This window comes from Corvus cornix, chromosome 1 (genome assembly GCF_000738735.6).
Source record: "Corvus cornix cornix isolate S_Up_H32 chromosome 1, ASM73873v5, whole genome shotgun sequence".
In the NCBI taxonomy this organism is placed as follows: domain Eukaryota; kingdom Metazoa; phylum Chordata; class Aves; order Passeriformes; family Corvidae; genus Corvus; species Corvus cornix.
Window position 1 is genome coordinate 48,409,889 of NC_046332.1, and position 22,322 is coordinate 48,432,210.

Genomic DNA, 22,322 nt, shown 5'->3' on the forward strand with positions numbered 1-22,322 from the left:
TGCAGGGCTCAGGGAGGGCCACTGCTGACCATCCGTGCACACGTGCCGGCAGCAAACATAGGAGCTCGCCTACGAGAAAATATGCAGAGACATTAAACCCAGGAGCTTTTCATCACCCCGGTCAGACCAGTCCCAGCCTGACTAACAGGAGGCCAAGCCTATATTTACTGCAATTTATATAAATCAAGAGAGATCCCATGAAAGACAACCAACCAACCAAATTGCTCTAGGGACAAATTCCTTCTGACACATACATCTGATAACATCAATTACTTCCCAAACAGACTGATTCAAATGCTGTGGGTGTTTTCAGAGGTGATAAACATTATGGGAGGAGGCTGGGCTGAGGCTGAAACACACTGGCAAAGGTATGGACCTGTAAGGAACAATATCCATCAGAGACCATACACTCATGGGCAACAGAGACCCCAGGATGAGTTGTTCACATCTCCCTGCACACCACAGGCCAGAAAAAGCTTCCAGCATCTCACAACAAAATTCAGACTTCTTATTTAAAAAAATTAATTCTAAGCTAGATTGTGCTAAGGCACCCTGCTGCATCAAAACCTCCTGCAATAGCAGGGAATATGTTGAATGAAAAATGCTTAATCCTGTGTGGAGACAGCTCCCTGACAGCCCCCCTCAACAAATCCATCCCACTCTCCAGCCGGTGCTTGGTGCTCAGGTGAGGGCAGGCTGGGCAGGTCAGCAGGAGGCCAGGCAGTGCCGGAGGAGAAGTGGATAACACTGCATCCATTACTATTCATTGCCACACGCAGAGCAAACCTCCCTGCTGCTACAGATTGCTCTGCACCTCCACCTGCCCCCCAGGAGCTTTGGCTGCCTGGGGTGAGCGCTGCAGGAGAGGCTGGTCCAGGTGAGCTCAGACAACTGGAGCAGCACAGCTGAGCACCCTGCAGTTTCAGGTGACTTTGTGCCTGAGCTGCTCAAGCCCTGGCTGTTGGTGTTGCTTAGCGAGACTGAGCTCTGTGGCTGTGAACACAGGCACCTCTCCATCTGATGGCAGCCACCTCAATCTCCTCCCCGAGCCAGGGACAGCATCCCCATCTCCGTGGGCACACAGTGGCTTGTGCCCAGCCTGCTGGAAGGTGGCTTGGCCTCTCAGAGCTGGCCCAGGCTGGAAGTCCTGCACTGTGCCCCAACAGTCATTAATTGTTGTTTTTCCATGTTTTCCAGTTCCAAGAGTCTGAAAAAATGGGAGGACTATGTCATAACCTGCCAGTGTGGTGCCTTCTCACAGCAATGGGTACCAAGGGTGTGGTTTTTTGTTCCCTGGGGTGTAGCAGAAGGGCTTTGGGGGGCATCCAAGGGCAAGAATGACTGCAGGACTACAGCACTGGAGGACCATCAGGATAATTGGGAGCTGTTTGCAGCAGGCTCAGGAGGCAAATTTCCTATCAGCTGGGTGAAACAGGGGGTACAGGAATGTTAGCCCTCATTTATGGTTGTGTTTTAGGGCTAAGAGCAGCTTCCATTCTCTGTGGACCTTTGCAGCTGCTGCCCACCCCAGTGAGCATCTCACTCCTGGGAGGAAAAAGAGGTGTGAAAGGGGAGGAGGAGAAAGACTGGGCAGGAGTTCAGGGAACTTAATTGCAAGGTGAGAAAGAATGAGGCGGGACAAAAATGAAAAGTAAATAAAATCAACTGAAAGCAGTAACTGCAGAACACTTAAAGGAATTTGTAAATCTCGGAAATAAGAAGGAACGAGTCGTTGTTAGAGCAGAAAGGAAGCCTGAGACCTACAAAAGCTCTCCCGTGTCTTTGAGAAGTTGAGGTCAAAGGGAGTACAACACGGACCCTATTCCTACACTTGGAAATGCTGCAGGAAACAGCCACACTGTGAGGAGCAGCTGTAACTGAGAACAGACAAACTTCAGGTGGGAAGGACCTGTGGTCTCCAGTTTTTGCTAGGGGCTGAACAACCTACAGTCAACCACGGGAACAGAGGGAGAGGCATCTAAAGCTAATTGGTCGTGATTTGAAAGAACTAAATATAAATCCTGGGGGAAGACCTCAGCAAGCAGCACGTCTCCAGGGGACGCTGACTCAAGCAGAAGTGGCATGACGCAGACGAACAGAGAGGCAAGGCTGTCCTGAGCAGAAATCTCATTACATCTACTTAGCTATTCCTGCTAAACTGCCTCCTATTTACTGCCCCAAGGGCTTAAGCAAAGAACATTAAGAATGAGATTAAGAAAGCAGAAATGTAGGCTGAATGTCTGAAAAAATTTCCCTGACAAAGCAGGATGAGCCAAGCACGTCTGCAGAGATCTTTGCCTGGCTGAGACAGAGTGGAAGCAGGCACAGTCCTGCAGCAGCGACTCCTCCAGCCCCAACCAAAACTGCCTGGGGATGCTTCCCACCTGCAGGGCACCTCCGGGCTCCTGGTGAACGGGGGAATTAGGGGAACTGGGGATGCAAGCTCCCCCAGGGCATCCTGTGGGCAGGGATGCTCCCACTAGCTGGGTTACTGCCCCCAGGCTGGGTCAGTTCCCCACTTGCCACTCGCCCCTGCTAGGGGTGGGGAACAGCCCACACATCTTGGGGCTCCGGGTGGGGATTCCACAGGAAGGAGGGAACAGTTCCCTCACCTGCATCCCACTGCCCGGCAGAGGATGTCTGACATCTCACAAGTCTCTGAGCGGAGGGGTGAGCCTGAAGCACTTTTATATTTTTATTTGTGGTAGCCTTTCAGCTGCTCCCACAGCCCCCAAGGGCACCGAGGCTCACACAGGACTGTGCTGTAGCAATGAAACTTGAGCACGTGCTCGCCCAGCCACCAGTTTCCCATCTCTCACCCAACTCTGCTTTTTGCTCCTCTTCAGAACAGACAAACTACTTAGAAAACGCAGAAACGCCGGGGCCCACGCCTCGCTAATGGACAGCAAAGCCTTCCTCCCTGTCCTGTGCCCACTGCCGCCCTCTCCAGCCGCAATACCTGCACCAACTGCGGGAAACCTCTGCTGCTGGCGGTGCAATTGGAGGCTGTCAGGTGCTCTCCGTCCGGTAGTTTGCGACACTGGCACAGGCATCTCTGGAATTACGAATGGGGTGGGATCCACAGCGTTACCCACAGCCCCAGCAAAGGGCCAGAAGGGCGAGAGCATGGCAGAGCGAGGAATCTGGCACCCACAGAAAATGTCACACAGCGTGTATCAGTGCCTCCCTACAGAGGGGCTGGTGGGAAGTGACTACAAATACTCACTTTTATAAACAAGAGTTGAGTAACAAATGCATCAATAATAGCATCTTTGTTCATCTTTCCATCACTCCTGCTATTGCAGTGTTGCCACCTAGGCAGAAAGTTGGTTATCTTTGGGATGGGAAGTGCAACTTCCAGGACGAGGACTTTTTTCTGAAATCCAAGGGAACAGAGCGCAGCTGCTGCCAGGTTTAGGTGGATAATTGTCCCATGCAGTCTGAATAACTCTAGGCCAGAGAAGGCTGAATGTCTGTGAGGTCTGAAGAGGGGAGCAAATCTCCAGCTCTCATTTAGACATCCCTGCATCGAAGCTTTTAAGCAGATGCTCAGCTTCACTCATGAGCTCAGGTTCCAGACCAGCAAAAAACACCTGTGGTTCACAGTCATGGCAAGATCCCATGCCAGCTGCCACCAAACACCAGCCCCAGAGGCTGTCAGGAGTTGATGGAGCTTTACCAGGGAGGAGATAGCAGTAATTCTTCCTTCTCAAAAGAATTTTGTCCTGAAGAGGTTTCCCGCAGTTGATATAGGTGTCTTCTGACAGGACCCGGGCCTTGGGACCCAGATCTCCACCACCAGAAATCTCCTAACACACAACAAGGGAAAATTGCCTTGGCCATGGAAATCCTGGTTCTGCAGCACCTCTCGGGATTGCCAGACTGGAACACCCTGGCCTCAAAGCCCAGGAGCTGGAGTGGGGACATCATTCTCTTTCAGGCCCCATGCCTATTGCTGTCTCATCTTGGGCAAAATTATAATCCCATGTCTTTTTGCCACTTCAGACCCAGAATAACAACTTAAATTCTTCAGAAAGAAAAGATCATCCTTTAACAGTGTCCTGCTTTACAAAAGGGTGAGAACATCATTTTTAGCTCCTACTTGAATTGCTAAAATAATTACTTACTTCTAGGCAATTTTAATTAAAACTCTCCTGTATTGCTAGTTGTGTTTAAAACAGTTAATATTGAATCACTCTATCTACAATTTCCTGAAAACAGAAACCACTGCTGCATTTAGTATTCCAATCCCAAGCTACCCTGGAAGAGTTATTTTTATTTATACACTTCAGTGACCACTGGTAATTCTGCAGCTCAAATCAACATAATGCTTTTTCCATTCCCCAAAATGACACCAAAGTATTTGTGAGAATTGTAGCTGTCCAACCAAATTATCATCAATCACATTAAATTAGAAAGCATGAGAGGGATGGTTCCACTTTAAATCATGTTTTTTGTTCCAAGTAGAGCAAGAGAAATACAGTTTCTATTCTTCCCTGCTAGCATTCCCAGACTGCAACGCCCCATTTCTTCTATTCCTGCTGCTGATGCTCTGCACGCACCAGCAGGTGTGGGGACTTTCCTTTGAGAATGACAAGAATTTGGAGATGTCATGGCATTGCCCAGCCAGCACCCAGTGGAGCTGGCTGGGACACCCAGGACTGCAATGGAGAGGAAAGAGAAGGAAAACAAAGTTCAGTAGAAGAAATTTGCCTGCACAAGGATGCTGTCACACACCATAGTGGACCTGAGATCTCCATGGGATGCTGTGGTCTAATATCTCACACAGGCATCCCTGTGCATCCTGGCACAACAGTGCTTCTGCTCCTCTGCTTTCCACAGCCCACAGGCACCGTGGCAGGGGCTGCCTCTTTCTGTGCCTGGCCTTCCTGGTTTGACTCATCATTTATGATAAGTGAAAACTGCATTTCTGGAGCTCTCCCTGTATAGCCATTGCTTGGAATTGTGCACAGCTGAAGATCATACCCATCTGGGCACTAAAAAGACAGTTATTTTTCACATGGTATCTCATTCCAGCCTCTCTCTGACATTTGCATGGAAAGAGGCTTTACAGAAAACCTGGGATAACACTGCATCCTTGTGTCAGGTGAAGCTAAACAGCAGTGCAACTTCAAAACTCAGTTTACAGTCACAGCTGTCCCCTCCATTCCCCATCTGTTTTCACATCTTGGGATGGGTGGACCACTCACAGCATCCTTGAGAAATGCCTTGGGAAGAGCTAGCAGGAAAAAAACAGATAGAGCTGGGACTTTGTCCTTCTGCTTCTTGGCCATGGGGTGTAAATGAACCCAGGTTCTGGAGCACCCAAGCAACGTGTGAGCTATCAGGACCAGCTCTGCCAGGTCAGCCAGCTGCCTTCAGTGCAGACCACAGGAGACACCAGCATTGTCACCTGCGTGCTCACACCCAGGTTGGATGCACTGCTGCCTGCCTGCAGCTGATGTAGCTCTGCAGCACTGAGCCTCCAGACCCCAAAATGCCAACAGTGATGCGGGTAAGTGTGAAAGAATTCATCACCTCTGCTTTCTCTGGTGCTCACCAGCAATGAAACACTGACTGCTGAACACACCATCCCCAATTCTCCTCTGGGACAAAGGATGACATTTGCTTTCAAAACTAGGATTTAAATATGCTTTTTAAATTCTATTCCAGGGACTTTGGACTTAGATCGGACTAAGCCAGCTCTCCGCTGCCGGGAGCAGAAATGGCTGGGGATGACACAGACATATGAGAAAACCCAGAAGTGTAAGGAGCATCCAGGGACACTGAAGCATCTGAAACCGAGCGCTAAGCACCTCCGTTCTCTCACCCCCTCCATGCAATGCAGGCGCTCCAGCACCTATGGCTACAGATTAATTTTCCCCGCTCATGGCACAATGGACCGCTGAGCCCGGGCAAAGGCAGGCAGAAATACCAGCTCCGAACACTTCAGCGGGCAGGTGTGGCACCGCATGGAAGGCAGCCTGGCTGGTTCCCAAGGAGCCCTGCTGGCCGCGGAGCAGCGCATCCCCGCTGTTTTCCACGGGAGCGGGAGGCTGTGCGGCGGGAGGCCGGCAGAGGGCAGCTGCACCCTGCCAAACGCCGGGAATGCCGTGCCGGGAGCGGCTGGCCGCGCTCTCCCCGCCGGGCTGGGGCCCACGGATGGTGCTGGCAGGCGCCTCTGCTGCCCCGCTCCCCACCCTCAGCGCCTCTGTGCAGGGCGGAGCCCGCCTGCCCTCTCTGCCGGGAATCTCGGGATCTGAGTGGCCAAAATGCTGCCGACCATCGTGTCTGCCGGGGCTGCTGGAGCTCCAGCGTGGTCCAGCTGTCCGGCGAGGGCTCGATTTGGTCCTTGAGACGCCCCCGCTGAAGCTACTGCCTTTCGGCAGGAAAGGATGGGTTGGGCGGATGTCGATGTCTGTGCCTGTGCGGGGTCCCAGACCGAAGAGTGAATGACAGGGCAGCAGGGATGCTGTCCTCATCCTGGTCCTGATGGGGATGGATTGAACGTTTCCTGGAAAAAGTCCATGCAGCCCATGCTAGAAATTGGGTGAATGCCTTTCACCTTCCCCAGTGTGGTGGGCTCCCCCCCAGACAGTGGAGGCTTCCCCGCTGTTCCCCTTTCCAAGCACTCGCTGCCACATCTAAGTGAAGTGGCAAGCTGGGACAGGAACACACCATGCATCACAGAGCCGTAAGGAAGGGCACAACCTTGTTAGAGGGGCATTTTCTGCAAGTCATCCCTCAGTAAACATATCAGAGGAGTCCCAGCTCTTACATAAACATCAGTGAAGAGGGTGAGTGGAAGAAATTTTATCCCAGAAATAATTTATAGCCATTCTTTCCCAATACCTGTGACCCAGGCAATTTGTTAGGTGATCCCATCTTTGTGTGGCAAACAAACTTGGACTAGAAACTCTTGCTACTTTCAGCAGTAATTTTGTTATCTTCCCAAAGGCTAAGGTGTACTGCCAGCACCCATCTTCTGTCACAAGTGTTTTCTTTCTCCTCTTTCCTAAAATCCGTTCCAGGATTTACATCCTGGCTTTTGCCACACTTAATCTGCATGTGGGTACTTCCCCAGAAGGTTCAACTCTAAAAACAATCATACAGCAAAAAGGAACCACAACCATCATGTTTCCATCTGCAACATACAGTGCTGGTGAAGGCTGGTGGAGACAGCCCATGTTTCCAAACTGAAAAGTCAGCAGGAAAGAGGTCACTGGGAAAAATATTTAACTATGACAATTAATTAGAAAATCCCCATGGCAATTTTACATCTCCAGGATAGAAAGCACACCTGCAGCTCCTTTCATTGGTACTTCGCCATGTTCCTATGAAAACATGGGAAGGACACACTGCTCGTCCCAAAGGTGTTGTGCACACCAGTGGGACCAGAGACATGTCACACACATGTTCCTGACCCGAGCTGTGCCAGAGCAGCATGGCCACAAGCAATTTCAGGAGCATCACAGCATGAGGAGCCTGGTGTACTCCCCTCTTCAGCCACACAGCCAGAGACTTCCCAGTTTCTACAAGGACACCAACACCGACTTAAGCAATCAAAAATGACACCAGCTCCTGGCACCAACCTACTGGTGTGGTGGCTCTGCCAGAGCGGGCAGTTGCCTGATGGTAGCCCGTGACACCATGGGATAAGTGTCTCCTGTCTGCTGGGGAGATGTGGGTCCGACAGCCTGGGCTGGCCAGGTGAGCCAAGGTGGCTGCTTCCTTTGGTTGTTGATATTATCTTGCATTTTGAAGCCACAGGCCCAGAGAGGGATGGGCCCAGGCCATGGCACATTCCTGTGCTCAACCACACAGACAGATTGGCTGCCTTCTAAAGGACATGGACAGCAAGTCAAGGCATCAAGAATCTGACAGAGCCCTGGGCAGGGGTTGCCCATGGTGAGCCAGGGGGGTTGCCCCATTGTTCTCCTGCCTTTTACAGCCACAGGCCTCCATGGGGATGAGACCAGACCATGGCACACCCCCATCCCCTCCCTCCACAGTCACAGCCAGAGATTTCAGCAGCTTTTGACAAGGCCTTTGTCCTAAGGGCAAAAAGGTACATGGAGACCCAGTGTGCACTGCACCATGCTCCCACAGGCAGCTGGAGGCTCCTCACAGCCATAGACAAGGGGGAACCAGCCTTTGAAGTGTTCAAAAACGTGTGTTTGTGGCCTTTGGGGAAACGGCTTTGTGGTGAAGATGGCAGTGCTGGGTTAATGGCTGGATTCCATGAGCTTAAAGGTCTTTTCCAACCTTAACAGTTCTATGATGCTCTGATTCTATAACACAACATTCTCAGTCTTCATTTACCTGACACTACTTGTTGACTGTGACACAAATTCTCATTCAGCTCAGGTTCTCTGAATGGTTTTCAATGAATACACTATTTATGAATAAAGTGTAACCTATCGTATATACAATGAATTTTCCTGGCACATACACCTGGTCTGCAGTTCTCTCTTAAGCATGCATTTCCTCAAATGACAGCTTGGAATTATGTACAAAAGAATCCAAAATTTTACAGTGCAAATCACGACTGTAGCTGTAATTATTTTTCACCAACATGCTGCTTTCAGAACAAAGTGATGCCCAACTTAGACTATATTACAGGATGGTCTGGGATATTTTTAGCAATGAAAGTATAACAAGTTGCATTCTGATTTATTTTTCCACTTCAGCTTGTTCTCATTTTCTCTTATAGTATTTAAAACTGTTTAACTTTTTGTGGTTTTAAATGAAATGTGGATATTGTAATGTAATATTTTGTCGCTTTGTATATTCTGAACTAACCTGAGAAATCAAGGCTCTTCTCATGTGTAGAGGATTGTAACTAAATCAATTATCTACAAACTAATTCTTATCAGAAAAACAGATTCTACAACTCTCAGGACAACCAACGTCAGTATTTGGTCACCCCCATGGTGCAAAAGTGTTTCCTGATGTTCAGACAGAGCCTCCTGTTTCTCTTTGTGCCCATTGCCTCAAGTTCTGGGGCAAGGATTTCTGGGGATGGTAACATGGGTTGGCTTCTGCTGAGCAGTGCTGCCAGGACGTCTCACACACGGTATCACACACGTTAAAGTAAACTCAGTTTTTTTCAGTTTACTCAGAAGGTAAACCAGGAAGGGAAGCAGGAGTCCTCCCTGGCAAAACATGCCCTGGAGGGGTGAAATGTTATAATCCCCTGAGGCTGGGGAAGTTCTGGAGCCTCTTGAAGACTCGTTACACATCCTCGAAGCAAAATCCAGGTAGCCAGTGATGCTCCCTTGGCCATGGCACACCCACCGAGCCTGAGCACCTGGCCACTGGTGTTGCCACCCAACACACATTTTTATTTCGCTGTCCTTGAGCTTTTCTGTTTGGGCATTTGCCACAGGGCCCCAAATCAAAGACCTTTGCAGTTTCAGAGGGACTCTACTCCACAGGAACCAAGATGCTTCTGCATGGACATCACAGCCCACAGGCTGAGCAAGGAGCGGATCTCCATGAGTCATCGAGCACTTCTCCTGGTTATGTGCTGGAGGTGCCTGTGTCTCCAGCAGGAGGTGGAAAAAGGAAGTTTTTACACTCTCAAGTGTAAAACAAATGTTCAATAAATAGAATCACTTTTCAGCCATGAAAAAGAAGTGTTCGAGTCACTGGTGCCCCAGAGCTATTGGCTACAGAAGTGGTGGGTGTAGAACAAAGCAGCTCCTGAGTTTTGTTATGCACACTGCAGGATTTTGCTTGAGCACTTTGGGCATCTGTCTGGATTGCTTTTAAGTAAGTGTGAGGTGCAGGCGATGCTGTGGGGACAACTTGAATGGGGCAGCTTGAACTCAGCCCTTCCCAGGCACTCAGAGAAAAAGATCTGGTGAGGTAGGGCACACAAATGGGTAAAGTTTGTTGGCACCATCACTTGTCTGGTGCTATCTCCCCCATTTCCCTAAATAATTTGCCACAAATTAATTAACACACTTGAAGCCTCAGCCCCAACCAGTGCCCATCCCCTGGCACCCTCTGTGCTGCCGAGAAGGCAGCAGTCAGTAGTGCCTTCTGAGACAAAAATTGCATGTGGAATCATAGGATCACTAGTGCTTATTGTGGTTTTCACAGGAACAAGTCAAAATGCACCTATGCTGGACTGAAATTTAGAATATTCCTTCACATATCCTGTCAGCTGGATATTCTCTAGCTACATCCTCCTTGTGAGCATGGTAGGCAGCATTCTTTGGGACTAGACGTCAGTGTCCCTCCATGGCTCATCCATGCGGACCAGGATTCTTCCAAATCCTTCCAGGGGATGCCCCAGCACTTTCCCTGAGGGGGTTGATACCAGATCCTTGCCCAGAGATGCAGAGATGTGTGTTTGGGTAGCATTCACCCAGAAGTCACCTCCCATCCCCTCCTGGTGATTTCCCCCACTTGCCTTTGAGTCCCTGTAGGGTCTCTGCCCTAAGGCAGCAGAGCGTCCACAACCTTTTCCACATCATCATCCTAGTGCAGGAGTTTTGAGGAAAATGCCACGGCTGGGCCTTGGCAGGGACAACTTGGACTTACTCTGGATATAATTTTGGTGCATTTGAGTGGCTGTTTGGTATGCATCTCTCTCCACAGCTGAGCACAGCCAACAGGATACACCTTCTTCCTCCCCTCCACTGCATGCCATGAGGGCCTGTCTAGTCTGAAACCTCATTAGCTTAATTAAACTGGTTATTTAGTGAGAAAGACTGACCCATGCCAAAACTAACACAGGAAAAGAACCATCATCTGTTTCCTCTTTATGAAGTGCTATTGCTATGCCAAAACCATGCCCCAAACTCCTAATGTTTGATCCAAGAGGCTGTCCAACAATAATACGACCACTTATGGTTGGGTAAACTACCTCATGCTTGGAAGGCATTCTCTTGGGAGACACTACTTTGGGACACCCCATGTTTAGGAATAATTTGTTGTGCAAAACCCATGAGACCATCTCATGGTGCCAGCATCATTATTCAGTACATTGCACATGCAATCCAGTATCTTCATGGAAAACCAGGCTGAAATAACCAGCTCTGAATAAACCATTCCAGAGCAGTTGGCTGATTAGGTAAAGCAAAAATGGTTTTAGTCCTGAACTTATTTTTTCAGAATTAAATCCTTTTGTTTCAGAATGGAGTCCGTGTGGGAGTTGCTTGGGTATACGTATGCCCAGCCTCCAGTGGGAGGGTGCCAACAATTTCAGCATGAGATTAAAACACAAACATAACAAAAACAAGCAGAAAATTAAAAAAAAAAAATTAAGAAATAAAAAACCAAAACCAGTGGAAAAAAAAACCCCAAACAACAACTCCTGGAGAAGGTCCAGGAGCTGTGATATTGAACCAGGGTATCACAGCTGAGTCCCCAGCACCCACTGCAGGATGCTGCCCAGTTTGGTGTGAGAACTGAGGGAGGGGATGTGGCACAGATAATGGCTACACGGCCAAGGTGCTCGTGGGGTTTGCTGCTTCTGACCACGTGCTTGCAAGCAGGCACAGTGGTACCTGCAAGGGACAAAGATGACACCTATAATGAATTGTGACTCTCTCAAAGGCACTCTGTGTCTGTGAATAATTCTGACCTACGTGGGCTGTCCCACCCAAAACAGCCCCACTCTTGGCAGTCTCTGGCAAAGAGAAGGGACTCACACACAGTGTTTCCACTGCATTGGCAGGAGGCACCCAGCTGAGCAGGTGGGGCAGCTTCTTCAGCCAAACAAATGATACTGCTCCATCAGGGAACAGCCTCTGGATCCAGTCCATGCCTGCCTGGCTGGGCTTGCCCAGGGCATTGCAGGGCAAACCCAGCAGGGGCAAACAGGAAAACTACAAGGGCCAAAGGAGAATGCCCAGAGCCCTGCCCATGCCCAGCACAGCCACAGCCTCCATGCTGCTCTGCAGGCTGTCACCAGCACACTGAGCTGCAGCAGTGCTCAGGGATGCTGCCAGACAGACAGGTTGTCCATCCCAGCCTCCAAAGGGCCACATGTGGCTGAGATCTGAGCAGTGCCTGCTGCAAAGAGTCACAGCAGAGTGGGAAGAGACAAGAGGGAAGTGGGGTCTGGTGTCAGCAGGGCACAGTGAGAAGGTTTATTCCTGAAGGCTTTGCCACAGGCAGGAGAGCATCTTCCCTGGTTATGAGAAAGATGTGTTGGGAGGAAAGAGATCAACTCTGAGCAGCCTGTGCCATGGGGTTGCAAAAAATATCACTGGGAAGATGTCAGGGCTCGTGGATAATATCTGGATTTTTGAGCTTCACAACTAAATGCAGAGTTCCTCTAATTTACTACCATATTCAACAAATAAACCAACAACTTATTGTTTCATAATCTCTCCCAGTGAAAGTTTGGCTGTTGCAGGATCCCGCAAGAGCTGCAGTGAATGTTGGAGTCCAGCAATCTCACTGTGGGAGCTGTTTGTGAGATGGGACTCCAGCAACAATCACTGCTCCCCAGGAAATGCAGCTTCACACTGGTATGGCTATCTGAAGAAGAAACAGGGTGCTGGATGAAAAATGCTGTCCAGGAGCAATATACCCATGAAGCCTGCAGCTCTGCTGGTCCTGCAGCTTGCTGGGTCACAGCAAAGCTCGGCGCCACTGAGCTGGGTTTCTTCCATGTCCATGGTGAATTCTTCTTGGCCAACAATCTCTTCTTGGCCTCTCTGTTCCCTTGATTCTCATTCCAGAGAAATGCCACCATTTCTCAAAAACTCTCCCTTTGCCCAGCAGCTTTCAAAGGACCTTTGGGACATTTTTCTTCTCTTTTGTTTTTCCATTCAATCCCATTTCTTCAGCAATTGTGTGATACTTAATGCAAATATCTTCATAGGTCAAGTCACTTCAGGTGCTGAGCTGTTGGAGATGAAAGAAGTAACAAGTTGTTAAGTCTGTTCAGTTTCTATGGCAGCGAGAAGAGAGGTTTTTCATTAGGCTCTGCTTTCAAGACACTGTTTCCAGAGCAGTTCCCAGCGTCTGGCAATCAGCAGTCCTGTGTGACCCGTGGCTTCAGCACCTGCCAGACCCATGGACATGCCACTGATGGAGCTGGCTGGCAGCTTGCATCTCAGGAGATCGGTATGGAGCAGAAGCCCCAGGGCTGAAGTGCTGTTGAGTAGCAATTCAGGGGGAGAATAAGAAAACTTGGTGAAGACAGTCTAATAGCTGAACTAAATGAACTAACATCTGTCCTCCCTCAAGCAGTCTCATGGGCAGAGGACACTGCTCTGTCCCTAGGATCTAAAGCCGAAAGATTGACTTTTCACAAAGGTGTGAGATACTGAGCAAGGGATGAAACACTGTAATCCCTCATGACATTACGCAGGGCTGAAAGTGCATAATAATACGCTTAAAATCCAGGAAGAGCTTTGCAGTGGTGGAACAATTTCTGTAAGTAACATTTCATCTAATGTACCCTGTGGAACAAGCTCAAATCTGCTTTTCCATCAGCACTGTTTACAATGAATGAAAGTGTGTTGGGTGTCAGGGTCACCAGCATTGCTGCTTTGCTAGGAGTCCTGAGGGACACAGAGCCTTCCCTGCAAACTGCCTGCTCCTGCACAGTGGTTTGTCTGGACACTTGTAGGTATCCTCCAGTGTTGGGGTCTCTCCCCCTGCCATGGAGCCCTGAGGGAGGAGCCCTGGGAGGGAGGCACGGGGTTTCCCTGCCCCTGCTCAGCCTCGTTCCCATGGGTTGGTTTGTGTTCCCTGCGCGGGCAGAAGGACCCTGGGTCCCGTGACTGGAACAGTTCCTGGGCAGAGCCCCGGCCATGCAGCTGGAGAAATAAACATCTCTCTGAAACAGCTATCAGGAATCTGTCTGTCCATATATATTTCCTTTCCACGGGACTCCTGGTTTGATATATGCGTGTACAGTAATCCCCACTGTAACACTCCAGAATGTTCTTTTGGGATTTCCACAAGCACAAAATGTATCTGTCACATTTGTGCTGACAGAGCACATCTTTTTTAGATGTAGCTCAGTATTCTTGGCTTTATTCTCAGTCTTACTGCACTCATAGGCCAGATTAGGTTTTTTCTTGACCAAAACACAGGCTGCCTTTGAGAATCAAATAGCAATACACTCCTCTCTTTGAATAGCAGGGAAAGCTCTTCTGAAGTCTTGAGAGGCAGACTCTGCAGTACATAACGTGGTAGCTGGGCCTCAAGAGGGAGGAGGCACTGCTGGCACAGGACGAAGAGTCAGCAAACAAAATGATAGATACCATTTAGGAGAAATGTGAGGGGAATTGGGGAGGTGTCTGGAATCAGAGAACAGAAGAAGGAATGGGAAGAGAATGATGCACATGGATGTCTTTGGTAGCCTGGCCAGGGCAAATCAAGCTGAGGTCTTGCTTTTCCACCAAAGGTGAACACTTTTTTTTCAAGAGGAAGCATAGCTCTTCAGCTCCTCATTATGAAAAAATTGACTCTGAAAGAGCAGAAGTTCAGGCTAGTGGCACATGGCATCAGGAATTGGACTTCCCTCTCTAGCTTTAGCCATATAAAACTCTTGATTCCTGATCCCATGAAGGCAATATATTGCCTCAGTGCTGAGCTTGGCCCTCACAGGGAGTTGGTTCCTTCTCAGAAATGTTGAGCCCTATGGAGTCTTAAGGTGCACCTGTAATCAGACCCCAAAATGGGTTGTTTTCACTGGCCAAGTCTAAGATGGTTGCCCCTCTAATCTCCAGATTAGACTCCCACTCTGTAGCCAATAAAGAAAGACAGTAAACTCCAAATACCATCACCAACACTATCAACTCACCAGTCTTAGACACACACCTCAGGACGAGCTGAATCCTCCAACAGGAGCACATCTGCTTCCACTGATGGAAGGGAGAACCCAGTGAGCCACCTGGGCTCCAGCCCTGCCTCCAAGACCTGAAGTGAGGTGACATGACTCCCACCTCACACAGCCTCACATCACCCCCATCTGGCCAAATGATGTTTATTAGTCTTCTCTTCATCACTGCCAATGACCTGAGCATTAATTAGGATCACAGGTCAAGAGGTCACAACTATGGAATTCCAGATCTGTCCAGGTCTGTTTCCAGGGCCTTGATGCAGCTGCTGCCTCTATGAGAGCTCCCAGCAGTGCTTGTAGGGCACCTGGGGCATCTCTGGTCAAAGAGCCATTACCAGCACAGCTCTCCTTCAGCCCCTTTGTGCACTGCCCTTGTCCAAGGTGAAATGCTGCTCCATGGGCCAGGATTACACTGCCTTCTTTAATAAAAGTGGTGCTGCATGAAGATTAAATTTTATCCTACTCCTATGCCAATAAGCCATCTGCATAGCCTTCATTTCAAGGGATCATGGCCATTGCCTCCTTGCTGTCATTGCCCTGCAGGTTACTTTGAGTGTGTCAGAGAATGACAGAATAACTGAGGTTGGAAGGAACCTCTGGAAGTCATCAGGTACCAGCCCAGGTCGAAGTAGGTCCAGTTATAGCAAGCTGATCAGGGCCATGACGAATTTGAACACCTCCAAGGACAGAGATACCACCACCTCTCTGGGCAGCCTGTGCCAGTGTTTGACCACTCTCACAGTGCCAAGCTGATGCCTTATATCTACACAGAATTTCCTGAGCTGTCTCTCATCCTTTCACCATGTATGGCCTGTAAAGGTCTGGATTCATATTTTGTATTATCTTCCTAGGGTAGCAGCAGGCAAAACCTGGACCTTTCCTTTGCCTTCTCCTCCCACGGCTGAATAAGTTCAGCTCTCTCACCATCTCCTGGTACCTCAAGGTGCACCAGCCATCTTGGTGACCTCCACCAGTCTCTCTCCAGTCCATCAATCCCCAAACAACAACTGTCTCTATACACCAGTGTTCCCCTCCCTGGCTTTGCTTCATCCCCTGGGGAAAGGACATCCTCCCACATGTGTCTAACAAGAAGCACATGCAGCAAGCACAGACTGACAGTGCCCTCAGTGTCAGGTTCCTGGAGTGCCCAAGCACCAGGGGTCAAAACCCCAAACCAGCAGGTCAGCAAGGGAGAAGGAGACACCTTGTCACCCTCGTTCTGAGAACAGAAGCAGTGCAACAGGGTTTGCAGCAGCACAAACAGAAAAACTTAGGATGGGATCTGAGCATCTTATCAACCCCCAAGACCTTTAAATCTATTTTACAGGTATATAAATGAGGAAGAAGGAGACTAAGGAGGTATCTCACAGAAAGCCTTCAAAGACCAGGAGACTTGACCACTGGCACGGGGCCTGTTACCCTTGAGATGCCTCGGGGAATCCCTCAGAGATTTTAGAGCAATTGGGGTCAGGTCACTGTCTCTAATACAGAAAGATGAGGCTTATGCTGAGGATGTGTACTGAAAATGTATCTGCAAATGACACAGTGACTCTGCATTCAGCAAGTGTCACCAGGCACGGGAACTAAGGAAAAACCCTCCTGCCTGTGAAAGATTTTGAATGCAGAAGACAGAGAGCACAAAGGGTTGCGGGTGCGTTCCTCTATGTGGAGCCCCGATAGTATCACACAGTTTGCAGGGAAGATCTATCCACACCCAGCTGAGCCTAGAAAGGATCAGAGCTTGCCTCGCATCTCAGAGAGCCTGGGGGCACAATTTAGCCAGGGTGTCCAAGCGCAGCCTTTCGATCCCGGAGCCACTCACCCTCCCCGGGGCTGCCCGGAGCACAGCCTGCCCACTACAGAGGAGCCTTCACAGCAGCACTGCCTTGCACGCGGCTCTGAACTGGAAGAAACTGTTTTTTCAGCATTTATTTCAACTAATGTGTTCAGGCGAGTATCCCAGTGTGCTATTAATCCTGCCCCGGTTTCTAATTCTGCTTTCATGTTGGCTCCATTTTTCTCTTTTTAATACCACTATCTGGCCTTCTGGTTCTCAAATGTGGGATCTATTTTTTTTTGTCTGCTGCAGCAGAATGAGTTAATTTGGTTCCTCAGTGCATAAGCAACAGGACTGTGAAGTGGAATAGAAGGCGATTTTATCTCTGTGTATGTCCTTGGTCAGGTTGACACTAGAATACCGCACCCTGCTGAGGTGCCATATTTAAAAGAGCATATCAAAAATTGGAGCAGGTAAAGAAGAAGAGACATAAAAAATGGTTTGAGAGCTGAAGAAGATCACTTCCAGGGAGAGACTTTTAGAGGTCAGCCTCTGTAACTTGTCAGAAAGAAAGCTGAGAAGTGATCTGATGATGTGTATAAGTACATGTCTGGAGAGAAAACATGGGATGCTAAGGGGGTACTAAAAATTTAGTCTGAGAAAGGCCCACAGAGACACAGTGATGGGCACTGGAGAACATGCCGAGCTGAATTAGAAATCAGGTACACTTTTTAACCATAAGGACATTAACCTCCTGGAGAAAATTGCCCAGCAAGTGATGGATACTGCACTTCTTGAGGTGTTTGAGACAAGACTGGATGCTAATTCCACATGTCAGGATAGAGGCAGGGATACCTAGGGGATAGAAATTGAGGTGAGTTTGCCCTACTACAGTCTGGGAGGCAACAGAATTCACCTTCACAAAAACTAGAATTCCACATTTTGTTTTATATGCCTTTTTTTCCTGTTGCCCATCATGCTCTTGGACAAAATCCTTGTGGCAGGAGGGCAACTCAGTCCCTGAAGTATTAATAAACAGGCCAAGTGGTCACTTTAAGGCTGCGGGGGATATAGGGAGGTGTGAGGACGCATGCTGTGGGGCTGCTGCCATGTGAACACCTTCAGGACTGTGGAGCACGGGGGTGAATGCCAGCACCCCAGCCGGCCCCAGTATTTCCACACTGGCCAGCATGGAAATGCCCATGCAGCTTGGTGTGAAAAAGTGTCATCAGGCCCCTGAAACTGAACTTCTCCCACTGTCTCTGCTGGTGGGTGCCAGCAGCAACTCCATGAAGCAGCACTTACAAACTCATGTCTTTGGTCTACAGGAGAAGGGGGTAAAGGCTGTAAAGCCCAAACTGTGGCAGAACTCATCAGAACTAGGTCCAGACGACTGCTTAGTCCACTCCTCTGCTCACAGGCAGGATGGTTCCTCCAGTGCTGTTTGTGGGGGACAATTTTTAGTTCAGACACATCTCACTGGGACGGTGTCTCCACAACACTTCCAATTTTTGCTGTAGGGATGTTTGCATTTTTTCCCTTGATGTTTAACACAAATATCGCATATGTTAACTTGAGCCTGTTTCCCTCTGCCTTCCCCACAGTGGACACCAAGAATGGTATATCCTCTCTCTCTTCAAAAACTTTTAGACTTCTAAAGAGTTTTTGAAACTAGGTTTAAAAACAGACTTTAAAAAAAATGTCATTAACCTCCCTTAAAGTTTTCTTTTTAAAAATTTAGTGACTCTCATTCTGAGCACCTTCCTCCACAGACTGTTTCTTTTCACCTCTCCTATTTCTTACTGCCTTTCTGTGGAGGCACTCAGATCCCCAATGTTCTCATAACCATAGTGCCAGCACTGGGAACAGATGCCCAGGGGCTAAGGACAAGAAACCCTTTCTTCCAACCAGAGGAAAGGATACTGGTCCCTCATGCCTGGCTGGTGATGCCCTGAGACACCCAGACTCTTTCCTGCACTGCTGTGGCTGCTCAGGTCATTTCCCTACCCTGCACATGTACAGTTCATAAATATATCCCCAATTATGCAACTCCTCTTTAGTAAACATGGACCTTTTAAAAGACTCCTACACATCTGCATCAGAAAAATAACACGTCAGAAAGCCGCAAAGAGAAACTTCCAATTAAGCTCACTTTGTAAATCATCTGCGGTTTCTAAACAAGCCTGGTGCATCACATTCCTCTTGGTTTTCCTCGTGATGGATGTTTGCAGTCAGCACTTTGTACACAAACCTTCGCAGTGGCTTTAAAGCTGAAGCTGCTCTGAGCAAGAGGCGCGTGCCTGAGCCCAGCCCCAAGGCTGGGAGCTGCATCCATCCCCCAGATATGGCTGCTAGATGCACAAACAGAAAGCTGCTGGGCATGTAAAACATGTTCCAGCTCTTAAAACTTCCTCAAGGGGCTTATGAATCTTGAAAGCGGTTTGAACCCTTTATTTCCCCGACAGTTCCTTACTCTCTTAAAGGACACATTTCTGCAGATGGCTGCATTTGGGAGGTTTCTGTTGGATCAAGGAGTCAAGTGGTCTTCAAGAATTCAGAGCTCAACAGGACTCTGAATCCCTTCCAGCTGAGCTCTTATGCTCTGCAGCCTCTGTGCTTCTTAAGAAATTTCAGTATTTATCAATCCAGTGTGAGCACCACATCCCAAGAACCCTAAATCAAAGGGGTTATAAACTCCATGTACATGGCATATAAAACACTGAGGGATTTGTGCTGGCTGAGCAAGTGAGTTCTGCTCACTCAGTACCTGCACATTCCTCTCTGTACAGGAAAATTACATGGAAAACTCCAAGGCCTAAATAAAAAAAAAAAGGCTTAAATGTAAATTTGCAATGAGTCCTGAGCGACTGGAGGAGATACTGGAACATTTGTTTCATGGCATGCTAAATCAATTCTTAAGGAAAAAATGAGTTTGTCTCAAGGTTAAAGCTGAAGCTGAAGAGCGGAGCTTACTGGAGACACAAATGGTCCAGCTCTGTGCAGTGTAGCAACAGCAGCTGGAAAATCCTGGTGGGACCAGAAAATATTTCAGGAAGCTGAGCCAGGAGATGTTGCGCCATCTCTCTTTGGGAGCAGATGGAAATGGTCCCAACCTCATCTTCACAAAGAGCAGGCTGCCCATGCTCCCAGCTGCTCATGCCCCACAGTGCCCCAGCCGGGCCTGAGAGCTGCCCAGGCAAATTGCAAACCATTCCATGGCTGTGGTCTGGACAGCTTCCTTCAGCAAAGGCTGTGTTTGACTTCAGCTCTTGGAAGACACATCTCTAGGTCTGCTAACAAGCATCAGGGACAGCAACAAGCTATCAGTACACTCTCGCTGCACCCATGATGGATCTGCTACCACTGCTCTTGCCTCTTCCGTTGTCCATCTTGGCTTGTCTCACTGGTGTCCCCAGTTCCTTGTTCAGGCTGGGGCTGTCATTCCTGCATGGCTCTCCAGCACCTTGCACAACACAGGTCTCTGAAGAGATGCACTGTACACAGAAAGATCAGTAGCCTTAGAAATACCCCTTTCATGGGACCCTCTGTCCCCCTCCCTTGAGAAGAGTGTTAGCAAAACTCACAGCTATGAGAAATCATGATTTAACTACCAAAGCCATATAAACTACGAGTCTGTTCCAAACTCACACCCCTAAAGCATCTATGGATCCTCACTTGGGCAGCTGCATCATCATCCCAGAACTAGCTTCAGCAGCAGGAATTCCTACCACCTATCTTCCTCATCCTGTCCTATGGTCCTTCCCTGATTGTGTTCAACACCATCTCAAGTAAGCGTGACTCCCATTTGGGAAGCTGTGAGCTGGGCTCTGCCAGGTGGGTTCAGACACAACCTTGTTCCTGTCCTTTACCAAATCTGTCCAGGCATTTTTTCTCAAGTGTGATAGTTTTTTTGTCTTCTTAAAACTACCCTGTACCATTAGAGGAAAAGACTGGCCAGGCAGCCTGCAGGCAGCTTCTGTCAAAAGGACTGAGAGTTGAACCATGGTGTAAAATACCTCTGTTTGGAAGAAATCTTTCAGAAGTAGAGCTGCTGGGTCTCTAATGAGAGACAAAGTCTTTGCAGGGTCACCAAGCAGCAAAGCTATGGTTGTCTACACACAGTCACTGCAGGATGCTGGCACAGCCACAGAGTCTCAGAAGAGCAACACAACAGAAAAACAGCAGAACAGCCCCATCACCGAGGAGAAGAGCAATAGTTTTATTCCCACCTTGGCTGTAAGAGCCACCACCAGATACGAAGGGAATCTCTTGAACAGACTCAGTCTAAGTGGGTTCATTTTTTGCGTAATAGGGTTTCTGGTGCCAAATGGTTAACAGCTCCCTTTGGGAGGCTGCAGTTTGGTTTTGCATCTGGACAGCTCAAGAACAAGGAGCATGCACTGGACAATCCTGTACCAGCAGGGTCCTGCACAGAGTGACTGGGTACTCATGGCAATGGGAACCTGAGTGTGAGTGCCTGGGCTCCAGGAGAAAGGCAGAGGAAGGGAGACTGGCAGAAGGCAGTTGCTATCCATCCTGTCCCTCCACACTCACATTCATCCCTGGTTACTGGTGGCTGTGCTATCCTGGAGTGTGTTAGCTGGTCCCAAATCTTTTCTTCCCCTTCGTCTGGGCAGCATCCAAACATCCACAAAAATGCTGTGGTCTCCAACCATGTGGGTGCATGTAGCTGCATCCCCTGCAAACAGAATATCCACATCTTTTCTCTCACTGCTGTCTGGAGAGCTCCTGCATCTTCCTCCACTTCCCTGTGTATCTCACTGCCTACGAACACCTCGGTTATCTAATGAGGCCTGTTTGCTGTGCAATAATAATACACCCAAATCTTCTGCCCTCCTGCAGGTCATAAAACCAAATACTTGGTTTATTTGCTTGATTACAGGAATGTACCATGACAGCAATTTCTTTTTTTCTTGTTTTCTTTGCCTTACTGTAACTTGCTGTGTGTGGCTTATGGACCCACCATGTATGCTCCTGCTGATCTGTGTTAAATAAACAACAAGCTCAGTCGGAAAGGAAGGGTGCTGAGGAGGATCCAGCTTATACAAGAGCCTGAAGGAGCTTACACATTACAACAAAGCACAAGGTGCTGCTTTATATGGTGATTCTGTGAATGCATTCAGGGATGTACGGTAAATATCAGGGAGTAAGAAATATTTGCTAGACAGCACTATCAGCACAAGATCAGATGGATACAAATCAACTGAGAACTTAGATTGCAAATGAGTCCCAAATCATCTGTGAGAAAACAAGACATCTGGATATGCCAAAGAGATGGAAAAGACCTCCTGGGTTAAAGGCTGCACTCCATCTTAAAACTGATTAGCTTGTCATTTATTCCTTTGTTTTAAAATAAGTTTCCTGCTCTCCTTCCATCCATATCTATATTGCATGCCTAAGGGAATGCTGTTCCCTCTCCTTACCAATTTCCCTTGCCCAGACTGGGTGGGCACACAGGACTGCAGCCCAGCATCCCATCCTCCCCCAACACCGCCTGAGTTCCTCCCAAGCCTTTTGCTCACATTTGCTCTCACAGGCTTCATTCGGGGTTGTGTTTTGCAAAAGCACAGCTGCCTTGGCGTGTGAAGGAGGGGAGCCTGGACAGAGTGCCAAGCCTTTGCTTAAGCTGGGCAGTTCCCAGTTTAAATAAATCCAAATTCCCAGGGTCTAGAGAGGGAGGCTGCCCTGGCAGTGCCACCGGTGTGT

At 48.7% G+C, this 22,322-nt stretch overlaps 1 protein-coding gene across 3 annotated transcripts in view; it reads right to left on the bottom strand.

Moving 5' to 3' along the window:
* Positions 1 to 12,081: 12,081 nt before the first annotated feature.
* Positions 12,082 to 22,322, bottom strand: part of KATNAL1 (katanin catalytic subunit A1 like 1) — a 53,722-nt gene continuing 43,481 nt past the window's right edge. For 2 of the 3 annotated variants that reach the window (XM_039565974.1, XM_039565986.1), the window contains exon 12: positions 12,082 to 12,867. The gene's annotated coding sequence lies outside the window, so the exon portion shown is untranslated. The remainder of the gene's footprint in view (positions 12,868 to 22,322) is intronic. The other variant, XM_039565982.1, reaches the window with a different exon arrangement.